General features: G+C 39.3%; 2 long non-coding RNA genes and 1 pseudogene across 4 annotated transcripts in view; 1 reads left to right on the top strand and 2 right to left on the bottom strand.

Annotated features, from left to right (window-relative positions):
• Positions 1-256: 256 nt before the first annotated feature.
• LOC147643004 (uncharacterized) lies at positions 257-2119 on the bottom strand. 2 transcript variants are annotated; one of them, XR_015272688.1, is made up of 2 exons: positions 1892-2119; positions 257-1113 (listed from the first exon to the last, which is right to left on the bottom strand). It is a non-coding gene; the product is annotated as an uncharacterized LOC147643004 (long non-coding RNA). The 2 variants fall into 2 exon arrangements; XR_015272689.1 differs by lacking the exon at positions 1892-2119 and adding an exon at positions 1469-1684.
• The window catches only part of LOC147643000 (uncharacterized), a 37749-nt gene continuing 21375 nt past the window's right edge, over positions 1107-17480 (top strand). The window contains exon 1 of one of the 2 annotated variants that reach the window (XR_015272685.1): positions 1107-1991. This is a non-coding gene — a long non-coding RNA (uncharacterized LOC147643000). Of the gene's footprint in view, positions 2065-17480 lie in introns of both variants that reach the window. The other variant, XR_015272686.1, reaches the window with a different exon arrangement.
• Positions 12669-14884, bottom strand: LOC147643003 (uncharacterized; annotated as a pseudogene).

Raw genomic sequence — 17480 nt, 5'->3', positions numbered from 1 at the left:
GTGGTCAACTAGCTCATATACCGAAGATACCGATGATCCCAACTGATCTGCCAATCCCATTTAAACGGCTTCAATTTCCGGTAAAAACATCTTTCGCATTAACAATTAACAAGTTCCAAGGCCAAACCTTCGAATTAGTAGGGATCGATCTGCGAAAGAAATGTTTTACTCATGGTCAACTGTATGTTGGTCTATCGCGAGTAGGAGCCCCTGAAAATCAATTTATTTTGCTGCCACAAAATAAAACAACATCAAATATTGTGTACAGAGAAGCTCTAATATTCTAATAATTTTGCTTCCATTTATTTTAATATCGCCATTTAATTCTTGACAATTTTGTTCGATTGTAGTTTCAGTTAGACTCCATGTAAGTATAATAGTTGGTTCTACATATTGAGTCATTTCCTTTGAAGGAGTTGGTATAAAATTACAAATTGGATTTTTACGCTTAATTATATTTTTAATGCATTCATTATTAACTTCTTTATTGTTTTGATTATAAATTTTATTCTTATCTTCAAAATATGATTGTTGATCTGAATAGTCTAACTGATATCCATTATGGTCGGGATAAGGAATTATTTTAATGGTGTTAATGGTTTTGTGGCTAATGGGGAATAAACAAGTGTGTCAATACTATTGCGGTTATTTTGGTAGTTAGTAAATTTCTCCAGTCCTTCATTCACAAACTTTACGACATCATTTAATTTATGAAGTTGAATTGAATTTTCTGCAATTATGTCAATTTTTTGTTAATGTTTACCCTATCATTTTCATCAAGTGTGCCAAAAAGAAATGTAAAAGATGAACCTATTATGTCAAATAGTCCACGTTTCTGCCTATTTTGCTGATGAATAGTTATACCATTTAATTCTTTTAGTAGTTTATTGTACAAATATTTCATTCTGGTCGAGTCTTTGATTTTGTTACCAAAAGATTCGGTGATAATATTGATTTCTGTTAGATTAATTCTTAAACAGTGATGTTCATATACTACCGGTATTTGAATTGAAAAGAGTAAATAGCCAAGGTCGGAATCTGTGTTGGTTATTTGAATTTGTTGAGTGTGGCCCGTGGTGAATAATAGAAATAACATCATCGTACAGAAGATTCCTGTGGAAGTTTAACGGCATTAGTTTTCTTTTGTTTCTTAAATTGTGTTTTGTAGTATTGGGTTTCCCTATTTCGATTAATAATTTTGTAATGGTCTTCGTCTATTTTTTCTACATTTTTATTAGCTTTAAATGGATTTTCTAATTTTCCCTTTTGAAGTGGACCTTTTCTGTATCTAGTGTCAATGTTAAAATGTTTGTCCAGTGGTGTCATGTTTTATTTTATGATTGTATGTGTAAAGAATTGTCTCTATCTTGTTTAATTTTACTTCTTCATCATTGGATGAGTTGATTATTCGAATTTTTTCATTTATTGTCTTATGTAGTCTTTCGACGTCTGCTACACCGGTTTTTACCGTGTTAAGTTGTAATTCAATTCCTTCTGCTTCAAGTCATCGCTTTAAAGTCAAGCTGGTGAAAGCTCCGTCTCTGTCTGCCTTTAGTAATTTGGGTTTACCTAACTGAGTAAAAATGCGCATTAGTGCGTTCCGGCATTCTATCCAATCCTTTGATTTAATATGTTCAAGTGTAGCGAATTTTGAATAAATGTCAATGCAACTGATGTAATGTTTTCCCTCAGATGAATAAATATCTACCAGAAATTTGTCTCGACAATGTTCAGGTTTGGGTGTGATTTTAAGAGGCATTTTGGTATTTCTGTGTTCTGTTTTAGCCAAATTACATACATATGTTGCATTCATTTATTATATTCTGAATTAATAGTTGGCTATTTGGAAAAAAGTGATTTTCTTTGAATAATTTAGTCATTTTCTGTATACCTGGATGTAAAAGTTTTTCATGTGATTGAAGTATAATTTCTTTGAATTCGGCGTATGAACAAACATTCTTTAATAAGTGGAGGCTGCGAATTACTTTAGTGTAAGTGGTATTAATAATTTCTCTGTGTGCTCTTTGAATGATTTTAAAATCTACATCGCTTTCAATATGAAAGGTAATGTTTTTATGAATAAAATGATCAAGTAAAATTTGTTTGACTTTGTCGAGTGTCATTACATTATATTGGATTGTTGTAATGGAGTTACCGAATATTATTGAATGCTCTACTTTATTGTTATCGGATTTAATGAAAATTATTTGTTTTTTGAAATAGTTTATTGGGTTTTCTGTTAAATGAATTAGGTTACTATTATCTTCTTCTGCACTATGTTGAGTAACTTCACTATGGTGATTTTCTTCAATTTTAATTCTTGATAATGCATCGGCAACTGAATTTTCTTTCCCTTTAATATAGTCGATTTTAAATTGGTATTCGTTTAACTTGGCTTTCCATCTTTGTAACTTGGCATTTGGTTCTTTTAAAGTATGCAGCCATCTAAGAGGTTGATGGTCACTAGCAATGAGAAAATGTCGTCCTAGTAAATAATGTCGAAAAGTTTTAGTGGCCCAAACAATTCCTTTTCGATAGCACAGTAATTTAATTCATGTTCATTAAGTGTTCTGCTAATAAAGGATATAGGATGACCATTTTGAGAACGTACGGCTCCAAGGGCTAGATTACTGGCATCTGTGGTTAAAGTGCATTTTTTTTTTTCGAAATCGGGTAATTGGAGAATTGGTTCTCTTATTATTAATGTTTTAAGTTTTTTGAATGCTTCTATGTAAGCGATATTTTGTGTATCTATGTTTGCTCCTTTTTTTAAACATTTGGTCATTGGTTTTGCTATGTCTGCGTAGTTTGGGATAACTTTTGGACGTTGATGCACTAAGGTCAGTACATACAAGTGGCCCGTATGACACCAGGCACGTGCCTGTTTGGGTTAGGTGTTAGTAGGCGCGATGAAAAATATAGGACAGAATAAGAGGAAAATTGACTACCGGCGTGCTGCCAGATTGTTAGCTTGCATGTTTACTAAGTGTGTTAGTATTAAAGATTTTAATTTGGGAAGGGAATCTACGTTAGAGATTAGTGTGTACAAATCATTATAATTTGCACATAACACTCTAAAAGGTTCATGCAGTTCAAAGGAGGTCCTACAGTGCCGCAACACTAATGGGATATAGGATCTAGTGGTTCTACATGGTACATGGAAATTAAGCTGACTCAACAAGTCAGCACTTTCCACATCACCATGGATAAGGTTAAAAATAAAGGTTATCCCTAGCATCGTTCTACGATTGGCTAAGGACGGCAAGTTTATTAATAGGAGTCTACTAGAGTAGGAAGGTAATCTTTGGTTTGCATCCCAATTTAAACCGCGTAGAGCGAAAAGTAAAAAGTTCTTTTGAACCGACTCAATGCGTTTACTATGGACGCCGTACTGAGGGCTCCAAACGCAGCATCCATATTCTAGGATAGGTCGAACTAAGGAAGTATATAAGGATTTAGTAACATAGGGGTCATTGAATTCCTTCGACCACCGTTTAATAAATCCAAGCACACCCCTGGCTCTATTCACCATAGACGAAATATGATCAATAAAGTCAAGTTTTGGGTCCAAGCGGACGCCCAAATCGTCAACTGTATTAATTCTTTCCAAAGAGCAGCCGTTCAGCGTGTAAGTAGCAAGCTTAGGAGCGACACGAGAGAATGTCATTAGCTTGCATTTCGAGCCATTTAAGTTTAATAAGTTTACACGGCACCAAGTTTGAAAATTATTAAGATCTGTTTGTAAATCCGACTGGCAGGCAACGTCTTTGTATTGCACGCAAAGCTTGACGTCATCCGCGTACATAAGTACTCTGGAGTTAGTCAAGACTTTGGGCAGGTCATTTATGAACAATGTAAACAACAAGGGTCCCAAATGGCTTCCTTGCGGGACACCAGATGTAACCCTTAGAATATTGGATAAATTATTCTTAAAGAGGACCTTTTGCGTCCTGCCATTCAAATAACTAGAGATCCAATTAAGAAGATCACTTGGAAAACCCATTGAATCGAGTTTTCTAACGAGCAGAGAATGATTAACAGAGTCAAATGCTTTACTGAAATCAGTATAGATTACATCTGTCTGACAATTATTATGGAAGCCCTTTATAATATAGGAAGAGAGCTCCAAAAGATTTGTTGTTGTTGATCTTCGCTTAATAAAACCATGTTGACATGGAGAAATAACCGATCTACAAAGGTGCTGTAAATGAGGGGTGATAATATTTTCAAATAATTTTGGGATTGCCGACAACTTAGAGATTCCTCTATAATTGCTGGCATCCAATTTGCTACCTTTTTTGTGGAGAGGAATAATAAACGATTCCTTCCAAATAATGGGAAAGTGGGAGGTTTCTAAGGACAAGGTAAACAATTTCAGAAGGGGATAGCACAGGGCGTCGGCACAATAACTGAGCACACAGCCAGGAATTCCGTCGGGACCTGGCGAATAAACTGGCTTGACACGATGAAGATCTAAAAGGAGAGAGCTTTCGTTTAGGCTAGGACAGAAAATTAAGTTCGATTTGGGTATGTCGTAGGAATAAGTCTGGTATATATACGAAGAGCTAGAATAGGTTGTTTGAAAAAACTGCGAAAATAGATCGGCTATTGCCTGATCATTATTTGCGGTAGTATTTTCAAATGAAAGCGAGGATATGTTTTAGGTTTACGTTTAGTGTTAACGAAATTATAAAACTGTTTTGGGTCCTGTGAGAACTGGGCCCTACAACGATTTAAATAGTTTTTATAACACTGCGCGTTCAGCACGGTAAAGTTTGACCGAGCTGATAAATAAAATGAAAGGGCAGATTGAGAACCGGTGATTTTAAATTTAGCATACAGTCTAGATTTTTTATTTTTAAGTCGGCTCAACTCTTTAGTAAACCACGGCGGCTTATTCGAGCTTGGCGGATAATATAACGGAACACATTCAGTAAAAAATGAATTCATGGCACTGTAAAAAATATCAACGGCAACTGCCATGTCAGTGCACATGTATAGATCGGACCAATTGAACTCGTTTATAAAATTATTCAGCCGTTCAAAGTCCGTTTTGCGAAAACATAGGACTTTATTGACTGGACGGTCAGAAATATTCTGTACGTCACACCCAATATCAAGAGTCACATCGAAAGTTGGATGATGAAAGTTGGGATCTTCGGGCTGCGTCAGAGGCGCCACCCTTGCTAAACTGACTCTCGCAGGATCAGAGACGAAGCAAAGATCAAGCAAGCGCTGTATGGAATTTCGCACATGGTTGACTTGAGACAGCGAAATGTCAAACAAGCCAGCGATAAAGTCATGTTGTGTAGGTGTATTGAGAGTATTGGTGGAATTATTCGAGCACCAAATAGCACCAGGGATATTAAAATCTCCAAGAACTACCAACTGGTCTCTATCCAAAAGTCTACTGGAAACCATCTGAATAGCGGAAAGGTGATTCCAATAAATAGGAAGTTCCGACAGTGGAGGTATGTAGGAACAGGTAATAAAAATTGAGCTACCTTTGATAGATAGCTTCACACAGAGGAATTCAACATCGTTGCATTCCTCGAAGGTTAATAATTCTGACGTGAGTGAGGAGTCCACCGCTATAAGAACTCCACCCCCGCGTCTGATAGGGCGATCTAGCCGATATACCGTGAACACAGCTGGAAAAACTTCGGAGCTCAGAATCTCCGGAGCTCAGAATTTACGATAATTACCGGTTAATCCAAGGAAAGCTCTAATCTCTTTTACTTTTGTTGGAATTGGATATGAAACTATGGCTTTAACTTTAATTGGGTTTGGTTTTATACCTTTGGGGGTTACGATGTGACCAAGAAAACTAGCTTCCTTTTTTATACCCTTGCAGGGTATTATAATTTCAGTCAGAAGTTTGCAACGCAGTGAAGGAGGCACCTCCGACCATACAAAGTATATATATTCTTGATCAACAGCCAAGTCGTTCTAGCCATGTCCGTCTGTCCGTCTGTCCGTCTGTCCGTTTCTACGCAAACTAGTCTCTCAGTTTTGAAGCTATCTGAATGAAACTTTGCAGTTAACCTTCTATATACTCTCACTCGTATATACATATGTCGGAACGGGCCGGATCGGACGACTATATCATATAGCTGCCATAGGAATGATCGGATAATTTTTACAAACAAATTATAACAATTTCAGTTCTCAACAGAATTTGATCAAATTTGAGATATAGCCATTTTACTATACTCTACAATTTAGTATAAAATTTTCTGAAAATCGGACAACTTTATCAAATAGCTCCCATAGGAACGATCGAGAAATTAAGACAATTAAAAATTATAACATTTTCAGTTTTCAACAGATTTTCATCAAATTTGAGGTATAGCCATTTTATATCAGTCTTAAATTTTGTGTACAATTTTATGAAAATCGGATGACTATATCATATAGGTGCCATACAAGCGATCGTTAGATGTGGAGAAAAATGCACATCTGTGACTGTAAAACTGCAAATATAATATGTAAAGGTCAATGAAATGAAAACAGGTATTACTTCATTGTTTTTTAACACAAATAAATATAATTTATATTGTTGGGATTCCAAGTCATAGAAGTTCTATCTGCAAGGGTATATAAACTTCGGCGTGCCGAAGTTAGCTTCCTTTCTTGTTAAGAATTCGAATTTGTCTAACTGCAACTTTAAATTTGCTTATGCAAGTTTGGAAAAAACTAGCTGTAATGAATTTAAATGATGTGGAAAAAATTATGATGTCATCTAAATACACTAAACAGTGTTTATTGAGCAACGGTCGAAGGATATTATTCATGCACCTTTGAAAAGTAGCAGGTGCATTTCTAAGGCCAAATGGCATTCGAAGGTATTCGTAATGACCGCTTTTGGTGGAAAATGCAGTTTTAGGTATTGTTTCAAAGTCCATTTCTATTTGATAAAATCCCTTTGCCAAATCGATAGTTGTAAAATATTGGCATTTACCTAGTTTACCGAGGATTTCGTCCATGTTTGGTATTGGATATCTGTCGGGAATAGTTATTTCATTTAGCTTTCTATAATCACTTACTACTCTATACTTAATTTTTCCAGAAGCATCAGGTTTTTTGGGTACGACCCAGGTAGGACTAATGTATGGTGAATTACTTTCCCTAATTAATCCCTGATTAAGCATTTCCTGTACTTGGTTATCGACTTCAATTTCGTGCTCTTGAGCAAGTGGGTACTGTTTTGAATAAATTGGGGAGTTATGTATTGTATTTAGTACGTGTTTAATGGTATTTGTAAATGTTAGATTGGCTCCTTCTTCATATTGAAGGTTTTTGAATTTATTTAATAATCCTTTCAACCTTGAAGTTTCCTCCTGATTCAGGTGACCTAATCGAAACAATCCAAAATCAATTTTTTTTATTGATTCCTGAGGTGATTTTTTAATTGGTTCTATTGGCTTTTGGATATAAAAATTGTGGTTCTTTTCTGATTTTGAAGTTATTAATTTATATGTTTTATCAAAAAGGGTAACTGTGCTATTTTTGTAATTTATAATTGATTGTGCATTTTTCAACAATTTTCTGCCAATTAGTATATCATAATTATTAGAAAAATTGTGTACATAAAATGGTTCAGTTTTTTTTTAAATACTATTACTGGGTAACATAATTAAATTGTTTAATGTAATAGGGCCATTTGATGTCAAAACTCTGCATATAGTATTTTGAATAGGAAGACAAAATATATTTTTATTGATCATATTTATTGTGGATCCTGTGTCTATAAGGCAATTGTATGTGCAACCTTTGTATGCTATTTCTATGTATTGGTGTTCGTGTGCGTCTTGAAATCTTAATTCGTCAATAGACATTTTGGTTTGTTCACTGTCCGATGGTCTTAGTCGTTTGGTAACCGGGAAGTTAGTATTTTTAGATATAGAGGGTTGTTGTTGTTGAGGGTATGTATTTCCTTTAAAATGTGCTGTTTGAGGATTTTGAATTTTATTTGAATATTGTGGAAAAGGATTTTTGTGAGTTGTTTTGTTGTGTGTTCATGTATTGGTTGAGTCCGAAATGATTTGGCCACATAGTTTGGTTGTTAGGTATCTTTTGTGTATAGGTGGGTCTAAATGATTGCGTGTATTGGTTAAAATTAGGTTGGAATGGTTGAGAATATTGTGGGTAACTTGGTCGATATTGGGTTTGTGTATTTGTATTGAATTTGTGTGGTTTAGAATTCTGATTAGGGTTTGAGTTTTTATTACGATTTTCTGGAATTTTATTTAATTCAAAATTAACATGTTCTTTATATATTCCCTCATTTTGTGCGATAGTGATTAATGATCTTAAGTCTTCAATGTTATGATGAGCCAAAATAGTAAATAATTGTATTGGTAATTTTCTGATCAATATTTTAATGGAATCTTTAATCGCCTGAATATAAATAAGAAAATCTGGCTGGTTACCTTCTAGATGCAATTTCGAAATTAGTACTTGACGTCGTCTTTCTGCTTCTTCGCAGAATGCTCTCAGATTTCCCTTGTAAGGTGTCTCCCTGAAGTTCTCCATTAGTTTGTAGTTCGGTGTTTGGGGTTTAAATTCTGCAACTAGTCTCGATCTAAGGGTAGGCCAATCTTCAATGTTCAGAAGGCCCAATGATCGTGTTACATGTCCGTCCAAGTTTTATTTGATGGCTCCAAGAAGAATCCTCTGTTGTCGCACATCATTAGTTTGGTAGAGTGAAATTACATAGTCCACTCTGCTGACGAAAGTGTAGAGAGTTTCTGGATCACCCTTAAATGGCATGATGCCTTTTAGTTGCCGACGAGCTTCAGCAAGGTTGTTGTCGCTTAGTGCAACGATTTGGGGTGCGGCGATAACTGGTTGTGCCATTGTTACAGTAAATTTGTTGTTATAGTAAAATAAAAATTTATTTTAGTTTATTTTTGATTTCACTTTTTAAAGTTGAAGTGTTTAAATTAATTTTCTTAAAATTTATTTGTTGTTATTAACTTTTAGGTGCCGTTGGACTTATTGTGTTTTTGTTTTGTTTTGTTCTTCCACTTTTTGTTGGACAACCGAATTGGAATTATAATCCAAGTTGAAGTGTTTTAAAACGTTTTGCGTAATTATTGTTCGAGAACTAAATTATAAAAATTTATTTTTCACTCGAGGTTCTTTTTTTTCGGATACTTTTTGTATCCTACCGACTGCGCCAGTGAAGTGTTTCTGTTTTGTAAGTCGAACTAATGTCCCGTCAGTTGACTAAGGACAACGCTAAGTTGAATTAATAAAACGAATATTCCGCTTCACGTCTTTATTCAAATGATCTCAGCTTAAGACTAAATTATTGTGACAAAAATCTTACTTCTACTGCCCTTTGTTTACAAAAGTTGGGGAGCGAGATCGCCCGCTTGGGATATTGATTGAAAAATTATTTATGTTATTGAGAAGGAGCATTGCTTGCTCCGGATGTGGATTGTTTACATTGGTTCAGCGTGGGATCGCCTACGCTGCAGATTCATATTTCTTGGAACTTAACAGAATTTGTGAATATGTCACTATATTGGTGTTAAAAAACAATGCAGTAATACCTGCTTTCATTTCATTCACCTATAGATATTATATTTGCAGTTTCATATTCACAAATTTGCATTTTTCCTCTACATCAAACGATCGTTTGTGTGGCACCTATATGTTATAGTCGTCCGATTTTCATGAAATTTAACACAAAATTTAAGACTAATATGAAATGGGTATACCTTAAATTTGATGAAAATCTGTTGAAAACCGAAAAAGTTATAATTTTTAATTGTATTAATTTCTCGATCGTTCCTATGGGAGCTATATGATACAGTTGTCCGATTTTCAGAAAATTTTATACTAAATTGTAGAGTATAGTAAAATGGCTATATGATCAAATTCTGTTGAGAACTGAAATTGTTATAATTTGTTTGTAAAAATTATCCGATCATTCCTATGGCAGCTATATGATATAGTCGTCCGATCCGGCCCGTTCCGACATATGTATATACGAGTGAGAGTATATAGAAGGTTAACTGCAAAGTTTCATTCAGATAGCTTCAAAACTGAGAGACTAGTTTGCGTAGAAACGGACAGACGGACAGACGGACAGACGGACATGGCTAGAACGACTTGGCTGTTGATCAAGAATATATATACTTTGTATGGTCGGAGGTGCCTCATTCACTGCGTTGCAAACTTCTGACTGAAATTATAATACCCTGCAAGGGTATAAAAAAGGAAGCTAGTTTTCTTGGTCACATCGTAACCCCCAAAGGTATAAAACCAAACCCAATTAAAGTTAAAGCCATAGTTTCATATCTCAAATCCAATTCTATTGAAAACTGAAAATGTTAAATTTTTTTTGTAAAAATTTTCCGATCGTTCCTATGGCAGCTATAAGATATAGTCGTCCGATCCGGCCCGTTCCGACATACATATATACGTGAGTATATAGAAGGCTAACTACAAAGTTTCATTCATATAGCTTCAAAACTGAGAGACTAGTTTGCGTAGAAACGGACAGACGGACATGTCTAGATCGACTCGGCTGTTGATCCTGATGAAGAATATATATACTTTATATAGTCGGAGGTGCCTCCTTCAGTGCGTTGCAAACTTCTGACTGAAATTATAGTACCCTGCAAGGATATAAAAACACATGTGCCAAGACTTTATTTTAATTTTATAAAAATTTAAACGTATAGCTCTTGGTTAGCACTATAATTGGTGCTAAGGTCGATTTTGAATAAATTATTTAATTTAAAAGCTTGCATTTTTGTTTTTTATAATTTAATGTTTCTGCTTAATTGTTTAATTTCTTGTTACTATAATTTTAAATTTTAATTAATTAATTTAATTTTAATTTTAAATTTTAATTTTATTTTTATTTATAATTATATACTACTGCTCTGAATTTAATGATTTTGTTTGAAATTATAAATTATTTTCTTCTTTTTAGTTTGGTCATTTATAAAAGCGTGTTTTTTTAAGTTTTTTTTTTTAAACTATTATTTATTAAATCAAAAGTTGGCAGCACTGCAACTGCACAATACGAAAACTAAATTGAGATTGTATTGTATGGCAATCCCATCTTCATTGCGTGCGAACCGATCGCCCAATGTCCGGTGGTGACTGCCGTGATCCTGCTAATATCCCGCTTGCTGTTGGATAGCAGTGCACTGGTTCGTTTTTTTGTCGTACCTCCGCCAACATTCCCTTGACCTTCTGTGATCGCTGTTACTTAGCCATTCTTTGTTACCTATCTGCTTAAAGTGGTCATGGATCCTTGTCTGGATTGCGTTTAGGGAGATCGGTAATTCGAAGTCTGAACTTAGCCTGCATTCTGCCACTAGTCGTGAGTTCGTTTTCACGGCAGCTGGGGATTTTATAGCCGCTTGGCTATCAGAGTAGATTAGCACTCTGTTGCCCCTGAGGTCCTGCCTTAAGGAAAGTTTGACTGCTTCCCTATGGCTAGTAACTCAGTCTGAAAGACCGTCGCCGAGTTAGAGAAATTGAAAGCCTTTTCAATTCCCCAATTTTCAGCGTAGATCCCAGCCCCTACGCCGCAGCTCATTTTTGAGCCATCGGTGTAGAGGGACACCTCGTTCTCTACTACTACTTTGCCCCTGCTCCAGTCTTCCCTTGTTGGGTATGAGGTCGAGAATGCGTTCCTGAAGTTCATCTCCGCGATCATGTAGTCGGTCTTAACGTTTGTATTTATGCCACTGCTCCCAAGAATCTTGCCGTGCCCGGCGCCGTATTCTCTCCAGCAATTGCTTGCCTTCAGTCTCACTGCGCTCTGTGCTGCAATGTCTTTCACGAACAGTTCTATCGGCATTATATTTAGGATAGCGTATGTTCGTATGTCAGTATTGGCTGTACCACTGAGGTGTAGAGCCATATAATTATATTAGGGTGCAGTCCCCATTTGTTCCCATTAGATACTTTGCTCGCTCTGCTAGTTTCAGCTCCATGCCGTTTATACTCGGGATGTTGAAGGGTGGTATCTTCGTTCTACGTGTGACTTATGCTCTTCACACGTAGAACAAAGATACCACCCTTACGTGTGACTTATGCTCTTCACACGTAGACCAAAGATACCACCCTTCTGTCTTAGTGGGATTGATACCCGTATTGAGATCTGTCAATATGGCGTTTATATTTGTGAGCCAGAGTAGGGGCGATAGTACCCCGCCCTGAGGTGTGCCTCTCTTCACAGTCCGCGGGAGGTGAGTGCCACTCAGTTCGGCTGTGATTGTCCTGCTCTTTAGCATGACACCGATCCACTCTCTGATGCCTCTCTAAATACCTAACAAGCCCAGGATAGAGTGGGGGTTCACGTTTTTGAATGCGCCTTCGATGTTTAGGAAGGCAGCCATCGTGTATTGCTTGTTTTGTAATGTCTTCTCGATGATGTAAAACTTTGTGTCGTGCTGTTTCCGTTGACTTTCTTTTACGGTGCGCGTGCTGCGCATCCGAGAGTTGATGTCCCTCTAGCGACTTCCAGATGTGAACGTCCAGGAGTCTCTCTAGTGTCTTCAGGGCGAAGGAGGTGAGACTTATCGGACTGTAATCCTTTGCTAGGATGTGTCCCCTTCTGCCCGGTTTCGGTATAAATATGACTTTTGTCTCCTTCCACAGGAGTGGGATGTGCGTCAGTCTTATACAAGCTTCGTAGATGGCTTTTAGCCATTTGCAAATGCTATCCTTGGCTGATTGTAGCATTTTCGGTATTAAGCCACCTGGGCCCAGGCTTTTGTACTTATCGAAAGAATCTATTGCCCACTGAATTCGCTCAGTGGTAATTATGTCTTTCGTTGGCGTGCCCATTTGAGCATTCGTTCCCTCCTCCGGTTCAGAGCTCACTCGTAGGTTTCCGGGAAGTGGGTGTCAACCAGTAGCTCTAGTGACTCCTCACTTGTCGTCGTAGCTCTCGCCGTGACCTTTATGTCTTCTAGAGACTCGCAGTAGTTTTGCCACTATTCTTTCTTGGCCTTATATTCTGCTTTTTTGTAAGCTCTTTGTGCTTCTTTGTATGGCTCATATTCCCGAGTTACATAGCTTTTGTTGAAGGAATTGCTCACTCTCTTTCTGAGCCCGCTTAGTTCCTTTGTCCACCACGGTGGGTACTGCTTCATCGAGAATGATAGCTTACATGTCTCTTTGAAGGCGTTGTTCAAGATGTCCGTGAGGTCCTCCACCTCCTTGTCGAGTGCCTTTGCAGTGGATATTGTCTTGATCCTCCTGCCGTTTATTTTAGATGGAACAATTTCGCTGAATTTTTTACCAATCCGTCTTACGGGGGTTCCTTCTTGGCACCTGTTTATTGACTGGTGTCGTTATTTCAAAGAAAATGTACCTATGGTCTGAGAAGGAGTCTTCTGTCGATACCCTCCAGTTCTCGACCATGTAATTATTCTGTTCTATTTGTAAGGTGAGATCTAACACCTCTTCCCAACCTTGAAAATTTTCCGTGCTCGGAAAGATGAAGGTCGGCGTATTGACCTTATTACATACCGTATCGTTTCTACAAATGATACTGCCAAAGAGTGACTCACCTCTTTCGTTTGTCTCCGAACTCCCCCAGAGCGTGTGCCTTGCATTTGCATAACACCTGAGCACCAGGGTCGTCTTCATCACTTCCGCCCATTGCAGCAGCTTAGCTACCGGCTCAGGCGGGGCCGGCTCGTCATGGGCCATGTACGCCGATGCTATGGTGACTCCGCTCCCATCCGCCGCCACGAATCTGGCCACTGCTAGGTCAGGTGTGCTGAGATTGGGACAGAGAAAAGTATTAAAATGATTCTTAATTACTATGCAAGCTCTCGACCTACTATCCCTTAGTCCAGCGACTTGCCCGTCCCTGGTCCAAGGCTCCTGTATCAAACCGATGTCGACATCCCTCCCTTAGAAGGATCGAGAGATTAGCTAAAGCGTGCGAGCTGCCCTTCAGGTGGCGTCAGGAGATTTGTCGTCGATGCCCATGTCGTCCAACAGTTTGTTGGTGTCATCGATCTCCAATATCTCGTTCGCCTCGGCCAAGAAGAAATTTATCTTGGCCTTCCTGATGCCGTACCGGACCTTGCGGTCATTGACCTCCAGCTGAGGCATGCAGCGCTGGTTTATCAGCAGGTGAAAAGGTTGGCTCGCCCTCATTTCCTGCTCCCCTCTGAGGATGGTCCAGTCCTCTGTATGGATGTTTGGGTTCTGGGCCCTCAGACAGGCAATCACCCTGGCATGGTCGGTTTGCCCCTTTGGTAACCAGATGCGAGCTCTGGATCTCCTTGGGATCTCCCTGGCATGGACTAGCCTAATCTTAAGGCCAGCCCATGTGTCGCTGATCTTAGCCAAACACTCCGCCTGGAAGCTTCGGGAGAACCCGTCGTCACACCTGATAACCTGGTGCCCCCTGACTACGTCTGAAGAGTCGAAGGAGGGGGTGGGACCGGTCGGCATGCTAACCAACCTGTCGGTTACCATGTCGGCCAACTTGGCCTCGATCTCCTCCCACTTCTCGAACAGCAGGCGACCGTCGTCGTTGAGCTCGTTCACGAGCGCCTTAGCCAGACTGTCTTATGGTCACCTCGATAAATTTATTTGTCTTGCTGACAAAGTTTGTCGCTCTTGGCTTACCCTGTGGGTCCTTCGCTCTCTTAGGTGCGCTTTCGCTCACCTCCTGTGAACGAATTCGCTTCGCCTTCGAGGGCTGGAACGCCGACGGGTTTGCCGTTTTATAAGCATCGAATTCCGCGATCTCCGCAAGGAATCTGGCCTTGTCCTCGGCTTTCCGAGGGTCGGTCTTGCCCTCGGCCTCGTTCTTGGCAATCTTTCCGAGAACAAAGCGGACTCTATTGACCCTTGCTCGTCTCTGATGGTGACACATTTTCGCCATCTCTGAGGTGGGGCCCAGCTGAGCCCCACCTGTGTGTTTAGATTGGGGAGTGCCCTCCCCTCGGATTGCGACTCTTCATCGTCGGTCTCCGATACAATGTGAGATGCCGCGACCAATCATGGCCTCAGTATCTCCTTCTCGTCCTTCGTTGAAAGTTTTTGGGGTTTATCCTCTCCCGGGAGTTCCGAAGCTTGGTTTGAAGTATTCATTGCATTTCATGAACGCCAGCTTTGCTCGTCCTGGTAAGCGCAGCGGGCCAGAGGGGGTTTGGGGCTTTGAATATAGGTCGACCGCAGCTTCGCCCCAAAGCTGCGGCAGGGTCACTTACGACCCAGGGTTGCCTAGCCCTGGGAAGGCTCCGTACAGACACAGCTGGGTTAACCCCTCAGTTGCGAACCTGGAAGTCAGTGTGCACGGGTCGCATCACACACCTGACTTGAGGGGAGGCTGATTAAAGACCTGCCTAAGTCCGCCCGACTACAATTGGTCAGCATCCCCGGTCGAGCCTCGACTGGGGACCTGCTTCCAGCCGCCCTCGCTTGGAGAGTATAGTCACACTACCGATGGTGTATATAGTTACGGTAGATGACACAGTCATCCGCTGATCCCCCTGTGCACCCTATCGGCTGACGGCCGATATATACCAACGATTAAGAGTTTCGCATATGCGTTTGAGGGAACATGTTGGTCATTCCCTCAGACTCTACTACCCGTACTAAGATTCGACCATCAATGATGGGAATGTATTTAGCTTTAGAGTAATATGCGATGTGTGCCGTTGCTATGGCACAGAGGACTAGCAGGAGTTCGGGTGTGAAACTATAAATTTTGATTTATTGTTTTGTGTTTATTTAAAAACACCACCCAACCACCACCAAGACAAAAAAATCGTAGCATAATACCAGTGAAAACTTACGCCAAGTGACTAGGGATGAAAATAGTAAAATTGAAGAAGTAAAAAATGATCAGATATCGCCTACCTAAGGATGTCTTTGTAGACCAATAATAAAAACTAGAAGGCTGACAAGGCCTACCTAAGGTTGTCCTTGTTGACCACCCTCCCCTTAATGAGGAGGTTCCCGTGTCCGCTTCCACAGTTTTCTCCTCACATAATGGTGAAAGCTTGTTGCCTAGTCGCCTATTGGATTTTACTAGGATGTTGTCACCAACCTTGAACTTCCTGTTCTGTCGGGATGTATTTTTCCTGGATTTTAGCTTATCCTGGGTGTGCTTTATCTTGTCCTGTATCTCGCATTGCACCACCTTTCCCGGCCTCAACGGTGTCGCTAATGCCTCTTTCGATTTTTAAGCATCTGGAAAGCTCTACCAGAGTGCTGTGGAATCACTCCACTTTTCCATTTGAGACCCGGGGTGGAGTGGCGGGGCATTCGAGGTACTAACGCCGAAGTTGTTTTCCAGCATGGTCACTATGGTGTGATGATGATGATGGTTGTCGCAATAGATCCCCTTGGCCTTGGGGAAAACTTTGAAAAATTTTAATAGGGCCGGGTTTAAATCCTATATGCTTCTAGAGGGAATTGTCAATTTGGCAATGAACGTAAGTAACCCTTTATTACAAAAATTCCTTTCTTGTCCGATTCCTTGTGTCAACAATTAAATTCCGAAATTAGAATGAGATGATGAAAAATATTATTAAACGAAAAAAAAACAATCGATAGTCAAGTTGTTGAGAACCGTTTTTTTTACAGCTCCAATGACAGCTGAAGTATTTACAAGTGTTTTGTAATGTAATTTATTGTTGTTGTTAAAGGGTAAGTGACTTATTTGTATTCAGTTAATAAATTCATTTCTAGAATTGCTTTTGAACCTGGACTCTGTTTTAACCTTGATAGTGTGAACGGAAGGACGGGGGGTTCCGGGGATCTTCTACACGTTTTCCTCTGGGATTCCTATCTGATTCTACTTTAAATTCCACTACGATTCCTTGGTGATTCCGCCTGGTACTCCTTTGAGAGTCCTACCTGATTCTACTCTAAATTCCCCTACGATTACTGCCTGATTCCGTCCCAAATTCCTGGATGATTCTGTTCAGAATCCCTTCCGAAATTCCCTTCTGATTCAGGGGGGAATTCGTGCCGAAATTCACGTCAAAAACAACAATTAATTGTTGGGCAGTATCCGAACACAGGTAGAATTTTCATTGCCTACTTTGTTTCGGAGTTCTCTTACCGAAACCCATGAGATTTGTTTTTGTTTTTTGAACATGACACCAGGAATCGGACAGGAAAGGAATTTTGGTACTGAAGGGCACCTACTGTTCCTGGATGGCTTGTATGAAAGCTTCCCAATGATTCAGTCCTGTCCGTTCCAACCTGATTCAGACCTGAATCATAAAGGAATGGTTCTGAAGGGAAATGTTTCTTGACCATTGAGAAGATGTCTATGTGTAGCATTTCTCCCATATGAGACGGGACTGGCGTTTTGCCAAGCTCATGCTTCTTTGGATGCCTGTCATATTTTGCCTTAGCACATGTTTTACAGTTAGCGAAAATTTCGATTGCTTGCTTGGCCATTTTTGGGAAGTAGTACTCTGAGAGTACCTGCTTCACATTTTTCTGGGCCGATCTGTAAGCAC

Source organism: Drosophila serrata, unplaced genomic scaffold (assembly GCF_035046125.1).
Source record: "Drosophila serrata isolate PLE 108 unplaced genomic scaffold, ASM3504612v1 contig_304, whole genome shotgun sequence".
NCBI lineage: Eukaryota > Metazoa > Arthropoda > Insecta > Diptera > Drosophilidae > Drosophila > Drosophila serrata.
The sequence above is the reverse complement of the archived record's forward strand: the minus strand, read 5'-3'. Positions and strand labels throughout refer to the sequence as shown.